Here is a 19,584-nt window from a genome sequence, read left to right as displayed (position 1 = left end):
AGCACCACTAAGACACTCGACCTGGAACCAGGAAAGACATGGGAACTACGTGCCCACACCAACTGTAACACGGCACACGTAATATACCGCATTGTATGTCCTTGCAACCTCACATACATCGGTATGACAAACAGGAATATTAAAACCCGCATATGCGAACACCGCAGCACCATCAGGTGAAAAAAGAACACCACAAAGATGACCAATCATTTCCTCGAAGTGGGCCACAACACCAATGACATGAAGTGGGTGATCATTGAGGCCCTGGACCCTAATACACCTAATATCCAGCATCAACTACTCAACAAGGAACAGAGATGGATCTACCGACTTTCCAGTCACAAGACTGGTCTCAATGACAATATGACAATATTCCATGGAACAGCCAAAGCAAACGCTAACACCCACGTGCCCCTAAGCCTTGAATTCCCCCCTTTGGGTCGTAGGGGAAGTGAATCTCGAGTCTGGTCCCAGTATCATTTCCTCGCAAAAACAGCTCAGGCCTCTGAACCCTGAGAGCATCTAGGGACGTGAATAGATCCACACATTTGCCAAGCTGGCAATTTTGATATGTACGAATTCTGATATGTACTTTAAGCTCCTGCATCCAGACTTCTACCCTCTTATTCTCACTTCACTGCAATACCAACGCCATTCACAGCTGCGGTAGAATCCGCCACCCATATCCTTGTTCCCCAGGAGGTACCTCTATATGAGTGCCCGGACTACCTGCCCTGCCTAGAGCGCAAGTACCCACTGATCTTGCACACACAGTTAAGATCCCTATTTCTCCAGCACCATGCACAGTTGTGGAAAATGACTAAAATTAGGTATATATAAGCGGCGTTCATTTATGTTCACCACAGCCACTGTTGAAAGTAAAGTGAGAATCGTGAAACAGTGGCCACGCCATCTTGTCCCTTTTAGGCCCCATCATGCACGTAAGTGGCAGCCATTTTGTGTGTCGTGGCCTCTCTGCCCACTGCCAATAGCCTGCGCGTCTCTCCCCCTCACTCCCCGGCCTCGCAAGCATTCCCCCGCGCCCCAACAGCCCCCGGTCTCTCCTGCTTGGGCCATACACGCACCTCTAACGCGACCCTGTCTCCGAGCCACATCCCGCGCTGAACCCCTTCGCTCTTTCATCTTATTCAAAGAACAGGCCCTTTTGATAACCTCTTCCTCCCTGCCCGATTGTCCGGCCTGATCCCAGGCCATCACCTAGCCCAACAGATGCAGTTTATTGCCCCCTACAGTAGGACCTCGCCTCACATCAAAGGAGCGGGGATTAATCAATGCTTTCGCACCCCGAAGATCCGACTGATCACACACATCCCCGTTCCCAGCGGAATGTCCTGCTGCGCGATAACCACCACATGCTGAGATCGGGGTGGGAACTCTACTGTAGATGTGTGTGGTAACGGGCCTGGACCGGGGATTCCGAGGATGTCTTTTCTGTCCTTCAAAGAAACATTACGGATGCAGTGTATGTAATAAAGCCATAAACCTGTGTATAAGAGGCCAGGCCTCAGAGATGCGGTTAGAGCACCTCGAGAAGATACCCTGTTGTCTGATTTGACGTGTTCTGCTCCGTCGGAATAAACTCCTGTTTCCTGCCTTCCTGTCTCCAGCGCCTGCCTCTTTGTTTGGTAATCTCGAATGGTATGAGAGGTGGCTAACGCCGGGCAAATACTGAAGGGTTCTTGGTCGAATTCGGCCCTACCTTTTCACAATTGGCGTCCCAAACGTGGGGCCCATCAGCGACACGTGGATCCAGTGGGAGAGGTCCCAACGACAGAGTGAACGACTGCAACGATCGGGAAGTGCACCTGCCCGATAGACCCTCGTCTGGCAGCCGATCATCCGAACTTCACTGGTTCCGAGCAGACCTCTCTCGAGTGATCTACGGTCCTGACTGGGAACCATCAGGAGTGCCACAGCAATTACGGAGAATAGAGGACGATCAGGTGCTGGAAGCGGAAGACGAGAAACTGTCCATGCGGTCCGGGTAAGGTCGTGTAACACGACAAATTGCGAATTGATTGTTTGATCGTTTGAAAATACTAGTATTACTCATTTGATTGTTTCTGAGAGATTCTCTATTTGCAAACAAGCACAGAGTCGCAATACTCTGTTTAGTCTTTGCAGATAGTGAAGGGTAGGTAACGCAGGCCTTTGCCCCCGTTGTAATCCGCCGTGCCTGCTTCCCTCTCCATTTGATTGATTGTTATCCAAGCATTTACTGTTTTGGAATTGGTTCTCTTTGGATCATTCTCTATTTGCAAACAAGCACAGAGTCGCAATACTCTGTTTAGTCTTTGCAGATTGTGAAGGATAGGTAACGCAGGCTTTAGCCCCCGTTGTAATCCGTCGTGCCTATTTTTATCCCTCATTTGATTAATTGTTTGTCCGAACATTGACTGTTTGGAATTAGTTCTCTCTTTGGGTATTCCCTATTTGCGAATACTGTAGAATAGAAATATTCTGCCTAGTCTCCGCAAAGTAGTGAAGGATAGGTAGTGCAGACTTTTGTCCCCATTGTAACCTGTCATGCCTATCTTCTCCCCATTGTTCAGTAGTTGGTTCAGCCCGGACCGTTATTAGAGGTAGATCATCCGGCTCCAGGGACATAAATATAAAAATACGGATTAGCCGCTCTATCGTGCTAGCAAACTATAACATAAAAATCGTTAGGAAAAACAAAAGGAATCGAGCAAAATCAGTAGGCCACTGATGGGATCTTTTTGACCCCGCTAAAATAGAAACATTAGGAACAACCCCTCATGAGAAATATGAAACTAGTGAGAAGAGCCGAGCTCGACGCCATGAAGACAGCTCGGCTCCGCCGCCCACCCCGCCCAAACAACGACAAACCCTATGCAAATATTATAAATATATACTACACTCCAGCAAATTAATATGTTAAAACGTTTTATTATACAAATATTTACATGGCAGCCGGCTGCAACATCAATCCAAATGCATTCGCCGTCTGCTTGACGCTGTTCCTGTCCCTCCTTCCTTAAAGTAGCAATGTTGGGCTACTTTGGGCTACTTTTTAGTTGGCTTTGGGCTATAGAAAGTCTACAAAAGCCATCAGCCGGCGAGGTAGCGTCGGTGGCGGCCTGGGGTGGAGGACCGTTGTGCGAATAGGCCGGAGGCAACCCAACGCGCCGAGGCCCGTCCCCGGATCATCCAGAGGTGATGTCCAGCAAGTTGTGTGCGGGGGATGCCTTGCTGATGGCTCCCCCCTTTGTTGCCTGGTCCAGCCATTTTTTATACCTGCGTCAGGAGATGGCGTGGGGCGCCCGCAGATGGCGTGGGGCGCCCGTGGAGAGGCGGCGCAGACAGCCCCCTCCATCTCCAGATGGAGGTTCCTCTCCCGCACCAAGACTGCCATTCGCGTTCCACTCGCGGACCCCCCCCACGGCTGGCTGACCGGGAGGGGCCGCTCCGGTGGCCATGGTGAAGGGCAGCTGCTGTGGGACTCTCAAGATGGCGGCCGGCTCCCCGGATTTGGGCCTGGTCCACTAGGATGGCTCTGGGCTACCATGGAACTCGGATGCTTGCCTGCTTGGGCATGAGCCCCACTCTTGAAGACGTCCTCTCAGTTTTAAAGATTCTACGAGAGTCGTTGGCCCTCGACTCCCACGGGCTTCCGGTGGGGGCAACCGCCACTGTTGCTCGACTATCCCCTATGGATATGCCGCTGCCCCGGGCGACCGCCGCCTTATCCACATCTGGTGCCATAGGAAAGACTGATTCAATGCATCTGTGGAGGGATACGCCTGCTGTCCCGCTCTCCGCAGTGGCCACAACGTTGTCACAAGATGGTGGTGCTCTCATGCTGACACCAGCCTTTGTCCGAATTACTAAGAGACACTGTAGACTGCCAACTCGATCAGCTCCGGTGGGACCTCAGCGTGACCCGGTAGGGAAGATTTTGCCTTCCTCGCCTTTAAGTCACGGTTCATGCCGCCTGTCCTTTCTGCTGGCGTTAACGGAATTTTTTTGAACTGCCGAAAGGGATTCTGGTCCGGCCGCTAGTTATTGGAGGCATTTGAACTATACTCTGGACCCGCCTGCCCTCGACCAAAATGGCGCCAGTATGGGCGGGACTTGCAACTCCTTATGACGATTCTAGTTACTTAGCCTTGATGTTATGGGGGATGTATGCGGTCTTTGTGCACATGGCGGGCGGGGAAGGGTACTGACTGGGCATGCGGACAACCCTACTGATGTCGGTTTTTTACTATTGATTATTGTATTATTAAAGCTCCGAAGTAATGTTACTCATGATACTCGCCCATGGTGTGCGTATGGACGATTTTATTGTAACTGATCCTGTTACACTTTCAATTATAAAATCAACCTTCACTGATCCTGCAACCGTTTGTCACGTTTAGTTTTTCCAATTAAATGGCTCGCTCGTTACGTACTCCTATACTACAGTGTAATCTCTCCTTACCTCATGCGTCTCCCGTCTGCCCCGTGGCCGGCCTGTATGGTTGGAGGCCCGTATTTGAATGCTGACATTTTTACAATCAAGGTTTTAAAAGAAAAATATATGGAACTAGCATCATAACAGTCATGTAGATTGATAGGGTGGTTTTTTTAAATACCATGCTCTGCGAACAGGAACGACCCTATACCACCGTAAACCTTTTCTTTTCCTCGAATGAAAACATGAATCCGTCACCCCCCCACCTTATACTGAATACCCCTGGCCTTTTGACCCTCTCCTACACGCGGTCTGTACTACTGCCCTCGGGCGATCTATGTAATGAACAGACTACCATTGGTTATCTTTGCCGCACTACCAGTTCCTCTGGGCTTCAATGCCGAGACATAAGGGACTGCATTCCAGAGAGATAAGTCAAGTACGTGGTAGGTAAAAACATTTTCGTGTTTATGCGCGCTGATGTGCTTTGAACGCTGCCCCCCCCTCTCTTTTTTCCCTTTTTGCAGGTTACATCGGAATTTCAGCTGAAGTATGGAGAAGACCTAAAACCGCACCGTGTTCCACGCGAGGAAAATAGGCTAGCTCTGTGAGACGGTACATTATATGTAGGAGCTATCTCTGGGAGCGTGAAAAATTGTATGGTATGAATGTGCGCATGGTCCCTGATTTGTACGGTATGAATGCGTATGTGTGGCGCACGTCTGGGTCAATAAAAGAATGCTTTTTGTCTGATTGAGGCGTTGATCGAACGGTTACTGGGATAGGAAAATTAAGCCCGAACATGGTACCTGCATGTGAAAGACGAATAAAAATATAGCACTTTCCTTACTTAGGAACGACTCTCTCTGGAGCTAGCGAATGGGAGAGTGGCCTACACCAGAAACTTGAAGGCTTATTTCAGTACGACGAACCCAACCCCAACCGATATCCCAAATGTACACCCAAAATAATGCGCACCAGTGAGTCAATTTATGTGCTGACTAAATAAGAAAAGTTAAGAGTACCCCGGGTTGGGGTTCGTCCAAAATCCCCCTCAGCCCAGATATTAGGGATATTGTTATTTTTTAGATTTACCCCTTCTTCTTCCACCCTCATAAAAAAGTCAGAATTGTACCACCGCACGTCCGACTGACACCCCTCCTTTACCTCAGCTTGGATCATCATTTGCTAGATGTTGGAAGACCCCACCGTGAGTATAAGCGAGACTGGACTAGTGTCCGACCAATTAAAAAAGAGTAAGTATTTTTTGAAGCGAGGTTACCAACAAAAATCGTCTACTATTAGGAAGGAAGGAGAACAAAGAGCTCGACCCCCAAAATTAATTAAAGGGAATACTGAGAATACGCAACATGCATGACAAAGTCCTTTTGCCCAAAATAGCTCTGTGTTCTGTCTTAGGTTTCCGTACTTGATGTATGTACTGTCGCACCCTATCTGGTATTTGTGTGTACGTAAACTATGAATTTATGTTTTCCCTCAGCTTGTGTTTTATACGTGAAACCGACCCGTACTATTCTATATGTGTGTGCACTGAATAACCTATTATTATACACGTTTCTCTCTCTCTCTCTCTTTATGTTGTACGTGTACTAATAGCCTATTTGGTGCACACGGCGCTCTCTCCCTCTGAGGGCTCCCTTGCTCCCTTTTGAATAAATGACGACACTGTACCTCGCCGGCACAGGTATAATTGGCTTTAGACATGATAGTGTTTGAACAAATTGACAGAAACAAAACGATCGTATTTTGCCATATTACTACCTCTCCTTTCTGTAAAATGATGGAACTTAATTGGCTGAGAAAGAAAGGACAGGTAAGACGACTAATGGCCCCTAATCTGACCCTTAAAAGGGAACTATATGTCAGTGGCTTTTGTTTTAGTGCTTTAGTAACACCACCCTCATCATTTGGATTACCACCGCCCATTGCACAAAAGTAGAATGTCCGAAACGTCCACGTTTTTCCAGAATGGTCCCAGTTCTGTAACCAGCCGTCCCAGAAAATCTTAAAGACTGTAGCTGATGACCTTGTTTTTAAAGATAAATCGTCCAAAAACTGATAAAAGTTAGCCGTTGCTGTCGGAAAAGAAAGAGAAAAAAAAATGCTTAACGTATGTCCTTCCCTGGAAAAAGTAGCTGAAGCCCATGATAATAAGCACTTCACACTTTTTATGAATTAGCAGACCTTGAAGAAAAATATAGCTCAACAGGATTTGTTTTAGAAAAACACAAGTCTCTACTGGAGGAGCCGGTTTGAATTCGATGAACCATGTAATTGTTGGATATCAGACTTCTTGCCACGCTCGCGAATATAACAGGAATAAACACCAGACAGACATGATGTTTGAAAATAGAAAGATACTTGCAGACCTGCACCACAGCCATGATGCATGAGTTAACAGCATACACCGATGTAAGGGTTACTAAGCATCCACCCTATCGTGACCAATAAACGTTTCCCCAACTACTTGGGGTTGGGAGAGAAATTAAAGTGTATAAACATCTTCCCCTGCCAGTTCTTTAAGACTTGTTTTTTTGTACTCATTTAAAGATAACGTGCGGTCGTCGGAGGAGAGGGGCCGGACGTGACGCACATCCTGGCTGCAGATCGGGGAATATCTATGACCTCGACCAAGGTGGAGCCACAGAGCAAAGAGTTGCGGGACAAGGCACCATTCTCAACGTGGAAAGTGAAGGAAAGAAGGGCTGTCCAGAAGCCCCTGCATGTTGATAAGCTTGTGCCGAAAGTCCCAGCCCATTGTGCCCGATTGATGGGCCCACTTGCTTGAAATTTCTGCCCTCCTTGGTCCGTTTCAGACCTGATCCCACTCCACCCTCTTTTCCCTCGGCCTCCCAAAGCACGCCCCCATCACCCCTTTTTCCATATGGAGTTTTTGAACTTGACTTAAAGAAGAAACACAGCACAAAAGATAGAATAGGGTTTGTCCCGAAAGAAGAACGGAATACGGGTACCCCGGCTAAAGTACCTATGGTAGATTAGTTAGGTAACAGGACAAACAGGACTGTGGTCCGAGAGCAAAGAGTGGCCACACCCTGCAACGCGAAATCTGAATCCGAGCTGGACGCATAGCTCCACCGCCGGTGCTCAACAGTGCCAACGAAAGAAGAAAAACAATGAGAGCCTACCAGTGATGGCTCGCTGTAATAAGACACTGGAAAGACGAACCCTTTTTTTGAACATTGCCACCTCTTGACTGTCCCTTGTATTAAGTTGAATTCCTCTCCCAACCGCTTTGTATTGACTACCACCCAATTGAGCTTTCGAAACCTTACATCGGTCACTTTCAACTGTACATGGATAACTAAGAAGGCGTTAACTCTGTATCTTGATGATTGTAGAACACCAGTTATGCACATGAACATGCTGTCTAGTTTTGACCCCCATGGAGTCCAGACCTCAAGTGATAATAGCCATTATCCTACCAGAACATTTTTTTGTATGACATCATGTTTGTATTCGGACGAATCTCCTACATCGTCTAAAGTAATGTCCCCGCCTCCAAGGTCTAACGTATGACGCAGCTAATGTAATTTTGTATGCACTGTCTCCCCGCCCATCACATTGACTACATATGGTTATGTACGATTCTGTCTGCATTGATAGCAGAATTATTTCCATCTGCCTGCATATGGGCTACCAAAGCGAATTGTATAACTTATGTCAGCTTGTACATCCTCCCCTGTGACATGAACAGGAATGAACTAACTTATGATAAAAACTGGGGACTGTGGAAAATGACTAAAATTAGGTATATATAGGCAGCGTTCATTTATGTTCACCACAGCCACTGTTGAAAGTAAAGTGAGAATCGTGAAACAGTGGCCACGCCATCTTGTCCCTTCTAGGCCCCATCATGCACGTAAGTGGCAGCCATTTTGTGTGTCGTGGCCTCTCTGCCCACTGCCAATAGCCTGCGCGTCTCTCCCCCTCACTCCCCGGCCTCGCAAGCATTCCCCCGCGCCCCGACAGCCCCCGGTCTCTCCTGCTTGGGCCATACACGCACCTCTAACGCGACCCTTTCTCCGAGCCACATCCTGCGCTGAACCCCCTCGCTCTTTCATCTCATTCAAAGAACAGGCCCTTTTGATAACCTTTTCCTCCCTGCCCGATTGTCCGGCCTGATCCCAGGCCATCACCTAGCCCAACAGATGCAGTTTATTGCCCCCTACAGTAGGACCTCGCCTCACATCAAAGGAGCGGGGATTAATCAATGCTTTCGCACCCCGAAGATCCGACTGATCACACACATCCCCGTTCCCAGCGGAATGTCCTGCTGCGCGATAACCACCACATGCTGAGATCGGGGTGGGAACTCTACTGTAGATGTGTGTGGGAACGGGCCTGGACCGGGGATTCCGAGGATGTCTTTTCTGTCCTTCAAAGAAACATTACGGATGCAGTGTATGTAATAAAGCCATAAACCTGTGTATAAGAGGCCAGGCCTCAGAGATGCGGTTAGAGCACCTCGAGAAGATACCCTGTTGTCTGATTTGACGTGTTCTGCTCCGTCGGAATAAACTCCTGTTTCCTGCCTTCCTGTCTCCAGCGCCTGCCTCTTTGTTTGGTAATCTCGAATGGTATGAGAGGCGGCTAACGCCGGGCAAATACTGAAGGGTTCTTGGTCGAATTCGGCCCTACCTTTTCACACAGTGGCGAGGTAGTTTACCATAGGTCCTAGGCCACTGTCCCCGCTCCCTGCCTTGCCAAACAGCACTAGTCCCCATTCCTTCCGGGCGGTCTTCACCACTGTAACATGGCGTCGCACTCACACCGAGCCAGGTGTGTACTGCGCATGCTCGCACATGCGCGATTCACCTCCACAGACCCGGAAATGACCGGGCATTCCATTTACTTAACCGGCATCTCCCTCGCACCACTCCACCAGCCGGAACGCCGCAGGACCCGAACTAGGTTCTCCCGCAGAGGAAACAGCAAAACCAAGTAAGGCCTCAAACGCCACAGAAGCGGTTTTTCGGCACCCAATACCGCTCGATAACAGCTGTTGGCAGTGCTCCTTTTCTTTCCATTTCTAGATCGGCCACCCGCAGTGCCTCTACCCCGTGCCCCGTATACTGCCATACAATCGTTGTAGCATTGTAAATATTGGTGCACTTTTTAAACTTTTCATACCTTGCAAATCTTTAAACTCTATTCTCTTTATTAGCTTGGTAGCATCACTGAATACCGCATTCCTGCTCGCTATCATGAATTGCCACTAAATAGGTTTAGCGGGAGCTACACCGACTGTGCATGCCACCATAATTTGCACGCAGCGCGCCACGGACCGCTGGGTTTTCTCCCCAATGGACCTTCAGCACGCCTATGTGCTACATATACTAATGTGTACTCACGAGCGCATTTCGAGCTCATTGATATGCAGCTCCACATTGTACCGCTGTCATTATTCTGGCCATGGCATGCCACACAGTATCGCTTGCATGCCGCTCTCTTTCTGAGCCTTACCTTAGTCACCTGAACGGCCAATAGGACGAATATTGCATGACACCAATATACACTCAAAGATTGCATTTTATGTTGCTAAAACCAGATGTGTTGTACATTATACTTGATGTTGCTAAATCATAATTGTGGTGTATTGTCCTTTTCCTCCTTACAGGAATTTTTACGCTACTCTTAAGTGTCCGTAAGTACGCCGACACTTATCCTTCATTTTTTACCACACACCTTAGCGAGTGTGTAGGAATTACACGGTTTCATGTGGCACCTTCTTTTGCCACTCACTGTTCACTTACTGGTCCTGAAGAAAGTCCCGTAAAACACCTAGATGGGACTGAAACATGTAGACCGCCACACTTAAGCCAACTCATAGGAATAGTGTTCCTCTAGTTGTTGCATCACACATAGTTTTAACCAATACCCTGGGCCGCCAATAATAAAACATTAGGTAAGGATTCCCAGAGGTAGTTTTTATTAGTTCACCTTAACTCACATCACATTGTTGCACCACACCTGCTCCGCTGTAGTCAGGCGTCGAAGCACAACCAGGTGGCACTCGGCCGCCTGGTTGGGACCCCGATGATGAAGAATGACACCAACCAGGTTGGTGTGTGAGGGGTCTTTTAACAACACCCAATGGGTCCAGTTTCTAGGCCACCAATACGAGTGACTAAGAGAATCGCACACACATAGTGGGCTAGTCCACATTGTTTCTACAGGTTTCCCTGTGTACCAGCTGAGAAGAGGGCCCAGCTACACACATTGTAAAAAAAAGCATAGAAATGTGATGGCTCCAGGTCGTGTGTTGGGGTATTTTGTGTCACAGCCACTAGACACAAGTAGGATAACGATTTTATCATGAGACATGTGGGTACACTGAATAGTAGAACATTTGTTATTACCAATTAGATTTCTATGCATCACATGATAGAGTGGGTAACCGCCAATTCAGAAGTGTACAAATAACTATTGTTTCTACACTCAGTATCTTGTGCACATTTAACAAATGTAAATGTTTCCTACATACCCATCTTTCATTAATTATATTTTACCCAAGTAATTGCTGAGTGGTTGGAACACAATCAGAAATCTTTAAAAAGATCCAGCTCAGTTATTGGCTCCGGGTGTTGTGTGTTTTTGGAAAACCTATACATTCTCCCAACCTGAAGGGTCTACTGGACATTATGATATATTGCCTTTGTAAATCTACCATTGTGACAAAACATTACCGATGAAAACATTGTCACCAATGACTAGTTTTCCTAATCATTTTCATCCTTTTTTTAGTTTCAATGATTAGTATATTTGATGAAAACCTTTAGGAAACTACAGAAATGCTGAATTCAAAATATTTTCTACTTTCCGAAATGCATAGCTTTCCAGGATCAGCCTTTGGGGTTCACACCTGTTTCCAGCAGTGCAAAGTAGGTGGAAAATAACAAAAACACTAGGAGCATGTATTGGCAAAGCCTTGGGCCTCGTTGACCAGAGAGCTATTGGTTTTATCAATGTTTTTGCCATGTTGTATGGCAACGCGGCTGCTGTGCAGCATGTCTGAAAGTACAAAAATGTTTTATAAATTGGTAGCCATGCCATAGGGCTTTTTCTTCATCACTGGTGGGACAGAAGGGGGGTGGGAGACAACCCGGACAGTGAAAAGTATGGGGGAGGAACACAAACTGGATATGGGGAAGCTCTATGATACGGCTAGCGCTAGCCACATCATATCGCTTCATTTTTGTTTATTGTAAGGACAGTGACCCTCATTCACCACAGATTAATGTATTTTCAAACATAGACATGCAGTCCTTTTCCATCATGTCACAACTCAATTAATTCAAAAGACATTTGTTCAACTTTTAGGGAATACTTTAAACATTTCACAGCAAAAGCAATATTAAACACATCTCACTATATTTTTTAGACAACACTCATGATTGACATTTTAATAAATGGACTATTATTTCACATTCAAATAGCATTTTCGAAACTTTTTGTCAATATTCACACGGCAACAGAAAAAACATTTCATGACCACAAAACAATAATTAACTCACAATCAAATAGCATTTTTTGTAATGATTATCACGCATTCAAATATCTTTTTTTTATCAGAAAGGGGCGACCACAATAATTTATGGCAAGCCAACGTGTTTCGATCTCCATGGTGAAATAGACTGATTTACAAGATCTTCATTGGGGCTAATATTCTAGTGCAAAACAGTCAGATGTGCCAGTTCCCCTAGATGTTGGTCGTGATACACTGGTTGGTCGGCCAATGTCAGTTTCATTACCACAAGTGCGACTCTCATGCATATATCAATGGTTGCCTCATTAGTTGTATATGCTAATCGGTGGGTAAATATTCACTTCTCACGCGAGTAACACATTTGTTACTCTGAGCGGCTCCATTTCCTTTCACATGCCTGAGTACGCTGGTAAGTCAAGAAATGCTCCGACTGGATCTGCTTTCATACGCGAGCCCAAGACCCTTTATGGGCTCTACCAACAGTGAAAGAAAGAAATATCAGAAATTACACACTTTCCTTGGAATTAGAAGCTCTCAAAAGATCTTGAAATTACTGTAAAATAGCAGGAAAGGAAAACTCACTAACCTACTGCCCCTTTATGAGATGATTGTACTGCAAAACAATTTTGGCTCCATGATAATAAATAATAAGTGTTTCAGCCACCCACTGCCACAAATGTCACCATGTGTAACTTAAGGCCTCCAGCCCAACACAATGATAGCAAGCTCCAGGATTGGACTGTCGACTCTACCAACTGAGCTGGCCAAGTGCTCTGTACTTTTTATGACTGCTCTTCCCCACTGCAATAATAAGAAGCTGAGTTTCGGGCTGTACTGGCCATTTGGATTATAGCCTTCTTTGCTGCACAACAGCTAGTTCCTGGACTGGCCACTTACCACTGGGAAATGCTGAAGTTGCCAGAGTGGCCTCTACCAGTGCTGCTTATAGATTGACTGCTGTGTTTTCTCTTTTACATTGCCTCAATGATACTGAATGGTGCTGGCATGGTAGTAGGTCGGCAGAGACTCTTTTCAGGGGCTCAGTGCTGCAGAGAGTGCTGGCATACATTAGACTTGACAGCTGCGGTCAAATGATGGTGCTCTCTTAGGATTGCCATATTTTACAGCGAAAGATACCAGCCACCATCTGTTCACATCTTAGGGCCCAATTCCGATGTCGGTTGGAAAGCCCTACGACTGGCACGGTCCCGTAGAGCTTTCCGAGCGACTTATGCTCCATGGCTCCGAGCGACGGAGTACGATGCCGCCGAGTGCTGACAGAGTCGGGTCGCTCGGATTCCTATTTAAGTCAACGGGAGCCTGTTGTACGTGTCGTTCATAGGCTCAAATAGCGAAAAAAGGTAGGTCGTGGAAAAGGGCGCACCCTGTCATGGGGAAGCCTCAGCGCCGTGCATGCATGTGTAGGTTCCACCACGTAAACCGAGTTGTAGGGCTCCGGGTAAAGGGGGGCTCGCGACGACCCCCAAGTCCGTTCCCCGGCGCCGTCTTGTGTCAGAGGCTCCAACTCGCTCCGGTCTCTCGATGCGCGCATCGTACTAGCTCACTCGGAAATCAGTACCATTGCGCGGTGCATGTTGGTGAAGTCGGAGCTGTCCGGACGGCGTCACTGACGGGTACGAGTTGGTCGAAGCGCGAGGCTATCCTCATAGCGTACTTGCTCGCAAAGTGGGTGGAGTTGTCTGGAAAATGCGCGTACGAGACGGAGTCGCTCCGGATGGATGCCGTCAGGAGCTCCTCCGACCGACATCGGAATCAGACCCTTAATGTTTTGCAAAGGCTTGGACATGATTCTTTAGTAGAACTTTATACGAAATTGTCCATATACATTTTTAACATACCCTTTGTCTCTGTTTACTTTAATTATCAGTCCGGGGGGATTAAGGCAGCTTGAGAACACATTTTAAACTGCTTTGTTCTTACATACACTGTTTAAAGCATGTGCTGATTAAGGGAAAAAATAACTTTTGATTATGCTGGGACATTAAATGCCGGTCAGCCCAAAACCGGCCAGTTGGCAACCTTATGCTCGCTGTAATGAAGTTGTGCTTCTAGTACTGTTCTCCCTGATAAATACGCTCACGCTTCTGGCTAGTGCTGGCGTGGTTTTAGGCAGGCTGAAGCAGAGGCTCTCTTTTCAGGAGCTCAGTCCTGCAGAGTGCGCTGGCATATTGTAGGAAGTCGGCTCTCTTTATACTATACCAAAAAGAGGTATAGTGTGCAGAGAGCCAGTGGATCCTCAGAGGCTAGAGTAGGTAATACTAATGCTCTCTTTTGTGTTAGTGTGGGCAAGCAGTTAGGCTTATCAGAGTGCAGTTTTAAGCATTTGTTGCAGTGACAATACATGTGACACACACTCAATGAATACATTTGAGACCAATATATAAAAATAATACTTGGTTATATGTATTTTGTAGAACCACAAAACTTCGTCTTAGCTAAAAACGTTTTGCAATAGAAATACTTTTCAATATCAAGAGAAAACACCAAGTGCAATTTGCAATGTTAACCTATGGGAGGAAGAAAACATTTAGCATATAGATAGGTAACATTGACTTACGACACCAGTCTTTGGGAGTTAAGATCAGTAGTGGACAAGGTTCATTTGAGCACCAACAGTACATCACCAGTGCCACAGGGGCGGCCGGGCACAGGGTGCAAATACGGGGTAAGGAGCCCATACAACTCAATGAAGAATGGGGCAACCGGACAGATGCTGCTTAAAGGTAAGTAACAGAGGCTTGGGAAGCCAGTCTACGGGGATTGAAGCAAGCACTGGGCAGGGTCCATAGCAGCACCTACGGTACAAAACCAGTAGCATAGGCGGCAGTGTGCAGGGTGCACAAAGGTAAGCAATGGAGACAGGCCAAATCGGAAAAAGGCTGATGGCTCAGGCCAGGAGGATGGTAAAAGGAATCCAACAGCTGGAGAGGTAAGTTGTGATGCTTTGGTCCGCTTCACCAAGGCCAACAGCTGGCGGGTACAGGGGTGTCTTTTGATGTCAGAAATGGCTTACCGGGGAGGAGCTACGCTAGCAACCAAGATGGGCTCCCGGCTCTGCCGACCTCCGTATCCTGCCAGAAGATCCTGTCGATAATCCTGATTTAACGCCCGACCCCCGTGTGTGTGAACCGCTGCTCCATCCGATGGTGCAATTCTGAAGATTTAATTCGCTTGGGGGACGAAGTTGCATCGAGTGGAAGTTTGCGGCCTAATCCAGCAGGAGAGCCGGGGCCTCGAGTTTTGATCTGCCCGTGTCGTAGTTGATCAACATCGGCCTTGGGAGCCAGTCAGGGTCCGGTTTACCATAGTGGAGGTTTTTTCCTTGCCCGATCTCGATGGCGCTCATTTTGCCTGACCAACACTGAGGGAGGAGTGACGTGGCACAACAGTGTCCGGGAGTGGAGGTCCCTGACCCGTGGACCCGGTGTGACTCGGCCGGGGTTCGGCGGGTCGGGGTCTTCGCTCGCGCAGATGAGCTGCATATTGTTGCCGCAGACTCCGGTCAGTCCCCTCCGACGCCGTCCGTTCCACTCCTGTCTGTTCCCCCAGGGGAAGCCGGCTCCTCGGGGGAAGTGAACATGATCGTTGTTGAGCATGGAGAAATGGATCGGACGGAGAATGAGCCGTCGTTAAAAACTATAATGGCAGCCATCGGGGCATTTCATTCACATGTGGATGCCCTGATCCACAAAATGATGACGAGCTTATTGGTGATGGAATACGTGGAACCGGACCCTGCTACATCTCAGGTATTACCCCAAGCTGCGATTTCAACTACGACCATTTTGATTCCGGACGAGGACCCCGTGCGACAAGAGGAGCAGCAACCCTTGGTTGGTCTCTTGGAAAATCCCGAACCCAGTGTTTTGAACGTATTGACATACTTACCATCGTTGCTGACTTTGGGAAAACCGATTTGCGCCTCCCCGGAGAATCCTTTGGGTGACTGTCCTTGGACTTCTGTTTCATCCTCTCCCTCTCTAGTGACTTTACTATCTTGGAGAAAACCACATTGGGACTATTCGTCCGTGAGGGAGTGTTCCTATGCTGCTGAAGTTCTTGGCCACTTGCTGACTTTGAATTGTATTCTATTGCATTTATTTAGACTCTTTTTTCACTTTGTTTCTCCTGCTGAAGTGATGGGAGGGGCCCACACAATGGTTCGGAAGGGCCAGGGTTGAATATGGTCGACGGTAACTGGTGTTACGGCCCTAAAGGATGTGGAGTTTGTGGCTGTTTGTCTCGCGGGAGGTTGGGCGGTGCGTCACGGCTCCCCCTGTTTTATTCTCAGTAACTATTGATATTATTGACTTTTCACCATAGGGGGTGCTGGTTTCTGGCGGGGGAGAGGGGACCGGGAGCTTATATAGAAATGCCCTCCCCCACAGTCTCTCTTTTCTTCTTTTAGAACCAAGTTAGTTGGGGCGACAGGCACACTGCTTGGGGGGTTAGGCGATAGCCGTTGCAGGGGTGCAGGGTGGGGGGATGTTTTTTTTGTTTTCTTTTTGTTATCGCTCATATGGTTTTTCCTTTTTTTTTCGATCTCTTCTTAGTTTTTCCTTTATTAGTAATATTGTCGAAATATCCTGATTTTGTGTTTTTTACATTCTAGTATCTGGCTGTCATGAATTTCTGCAGTTCTGGTTTTACGGGTGGGAGGGTCTTGAGAGTCCGCATTTAAACTGTTTATCGACTATAATGTTGCAAGTCATGTCTCGAATTCATTAGCGCGGGCCTCTTAGAGATTTTCAGTTGCTTCACGTCTATCCTGCTATTGTCCCTGTTCACCCTACTATCATATATGTATATATGGCACCGGATATGTCTTTTCCTTTTGTTTTTGTCTTAAAATAATAAGATTTATTAAAAAAAAGAAATGGCTTACCGGAGCAGGTCGCGGTTGAGGGAGTCTCTGTGCAGAGGCAGCTGGCGACGTTGAGGATTACAAGAGGGGTCAACCCACGATGGACTCGGCTCTGGAGCGCTGGGGAACCTCACTGGGACCGGGCCAGAGGGTTTTCCAGTTCATCAGGGCACAGAGGCCTTGCTTGAAGTTTGATGCCTGTGAACTGATCTGCTGTTCTTGGGAGACCTTGATCTTTGTTGAAGGCAGGCAGTCCTCCCTAAGGGGCCCTTTATGATATCGGGTGGATTGCCAACTCCGAGCCGGCTGTGGACACCGCCGGCCGGGCCGTGGCGACCCACCCACCAAATGTCCCTGGTTCACCCCCTGTCATATTAGTATGGCGGGGGCACTGCAGCATACGGGAAGACCGTCCGCCGCTTTTCCGCCGGTCAGATTGCCGGCCGGGCTAAAAAGGGACTCAATATGGTGCCTATGCCTTGCAGGCACCACCATCCATATTAGGATGCATGCCTTTCCATGGCGGAGACTCTGCCATGGAAAGGCATGTAGAAAATCTCCAAGGGGGCCCACTGCGGGCCCCTGGGGGGTGGGTGGCTGCACTGGGGGGTACCCATGGTACCCGCCATCATTGCCATGCACAAGGTGGCAGGCACTGCGTGATGCCTGTCACATTGTGCATTTCAATGCACAACATGGGCATTAACATTGCGGCGGGTGCTGCTTACAGGATCGCCGCCCGCAATGTTACTGTTGAGGATGCGCCCGCCTGTGTGGCGGGCGCATCCTGATTTGCATGGTGGGACCGCCGCAACTTCGGTGGTCGGTCCTGTGCTCCGTTGCGGATGCGATATTTAACAACAAGGGGTGGTGATGGACAGAGTTTCTGAATTAAGCAGAATACTCTCACCCAGTCAAGAGATCAGGGCTAGATCCAACACCGTTTTTTAGCTCACTGCACCATCCCAGTTCAGAACCTGGCTATATGCAAATTAGTCTGTTCCTGTCCCAGTGCATGATGGGAACAGGGCAAACCAAACTACCAAGCCAATTCTTACACTGGGAAGGAAACAAGCTTCCGGGGACCGGTTTCTGGCATTTCAGCCGTCGTCGGCCCGGCTTGCTTGAATCCTGATGGTGCAATGAGCAAGGGACTCACATCTGAGTATACCCTTCCACGCTTAGGGTGGACAAAATATTTAACAACAAGGGGTGGTGATGGACAGAGTTTCTGAATTAAGCAGAATACTCTCACCCAGTCAAGAGATCAGGGCTAGATCCAACACCGTTTTTTAGCTCACTGCACCATCCCAGTTCATAACCTGGCTATATGCAAATTAGTCTGTTCCTGTCCCAGTGCATGATGGGAACAGGGCAAACCAAACTACCAAGCCAATTCTTACACTGGGAAGGAAACAAGCTTCCGGGGACCGGTTTCTGGCATTTCAGCCGTCGTCGGCCCGGCTTGCTTGAATCCTGATGGTGCAATGAGCAAGGGACTCACATCTGAGTATACCCTTCCACGCTTAGGGTGGACAAAATATTTAACAACAAGGGGTGGTGATGGACAGAGTTTCTGAATTAAGCAGAATACTCTCACCCAGTCAAGAGATCAGGGCTAGATCCAACACCGTTGCGGATGCGGGCAGACAAAATACGCCCGCCATCGTAATAGGCCCCTAAGTTTTGTATGACTCTGGGCAGCAGGACAAATCGTCTTTTGGTGCAGGATCACCGAGGGCTGCAGAAAGGTCGGTAGGGCTGGACCCAAGTCAATAGTTTTCTGCAGTCTTCTCTGCTGGTGCGACTATGTGGTGTCTTGCTCTTCTTGGGTCATCAAGAACTGAAGTTTAGGGTCTAGGAATGCCACCTAAATACTAGGTTTAGAGTCGCTACAAGGAAGTGCCAGGTAGTGACCAATGGGTCCCTTTATATGGGATATCTACACCCTCTTTTATGCCCACCTCAGGTCTGAGGGGGACATAGCCCTAGCCATGACAGGATAAGTCCCACCGTCTTCAAGATGGTGAGCACTGAAAAGTGTACTTTACCTTGCCACCAGCACCTGAGGGGTGCAATTGACAAAGGTTGGCACACCGCCTATTCTTTTTTAGTTTTCCCGCCTGTTATCGGATACCCCACAAGGCTTACCTTTGCTTGTGAAGTGGTTCCGCAGAGACGACAAGAGACACCGCCCCTGTTCCCACCTAACCCCGTGCAGAATTGAAAGCCCGGCAGGGAGTAAATGGACCCAGGGAAGGGAGCCAAACAATAGGGGGGGAAGGATGGCAGGAGGCGTGTGGCTGTAGACACTTGATGAGGCAGTGGTCAACAGCTGGGGAGACAAGAGAGACCAGGTTAGAGGGTTCCTGCACCTCCCACGTCCTATTCCCACAATCCACTCATATACGGAAGACCACACCACTAGACCACTCACCAAGGCAAATGAAAACAGAAGAACTCCCAACCAAGAAGGCAATATAACATGAGCGCTCCTGCGCAGAACAGAGTTAATGCAACAGGTGGTTGTTAGGCTTGCACAACCAATCCCATGTTGTTGTGAGTATGTGTCTTAGAACAGATGGTATGCACCCATAGTTTGTGCACCAGCGCTTTTGCAGTAGCCAAACTCAGGTGTCTTTGCACTAGATGGCAAATGAAATGAGAAAAGCGCCCCAGCGCTATGAGCATAGGAAAGTACCTGCGCTCCTGCGAGTTAGTGGTAAAAAATAA

This window comes from Lissotriton helveticus, chromosome 7 (assembly GCF_964261635.1).
Source record: "Lissotriton helveticus chromosome 7, aLisHel1.1, whole genome shotgun sequence".
Lineage (NCBI taxonomy): Eukaryota > Metazoa > Chordata > Amphibia > Caudata > Salamandridae > Lissotriton > Lissotriton helveticus.
This window is presented reverse-complemented; position numbering follows the sequence as displayed.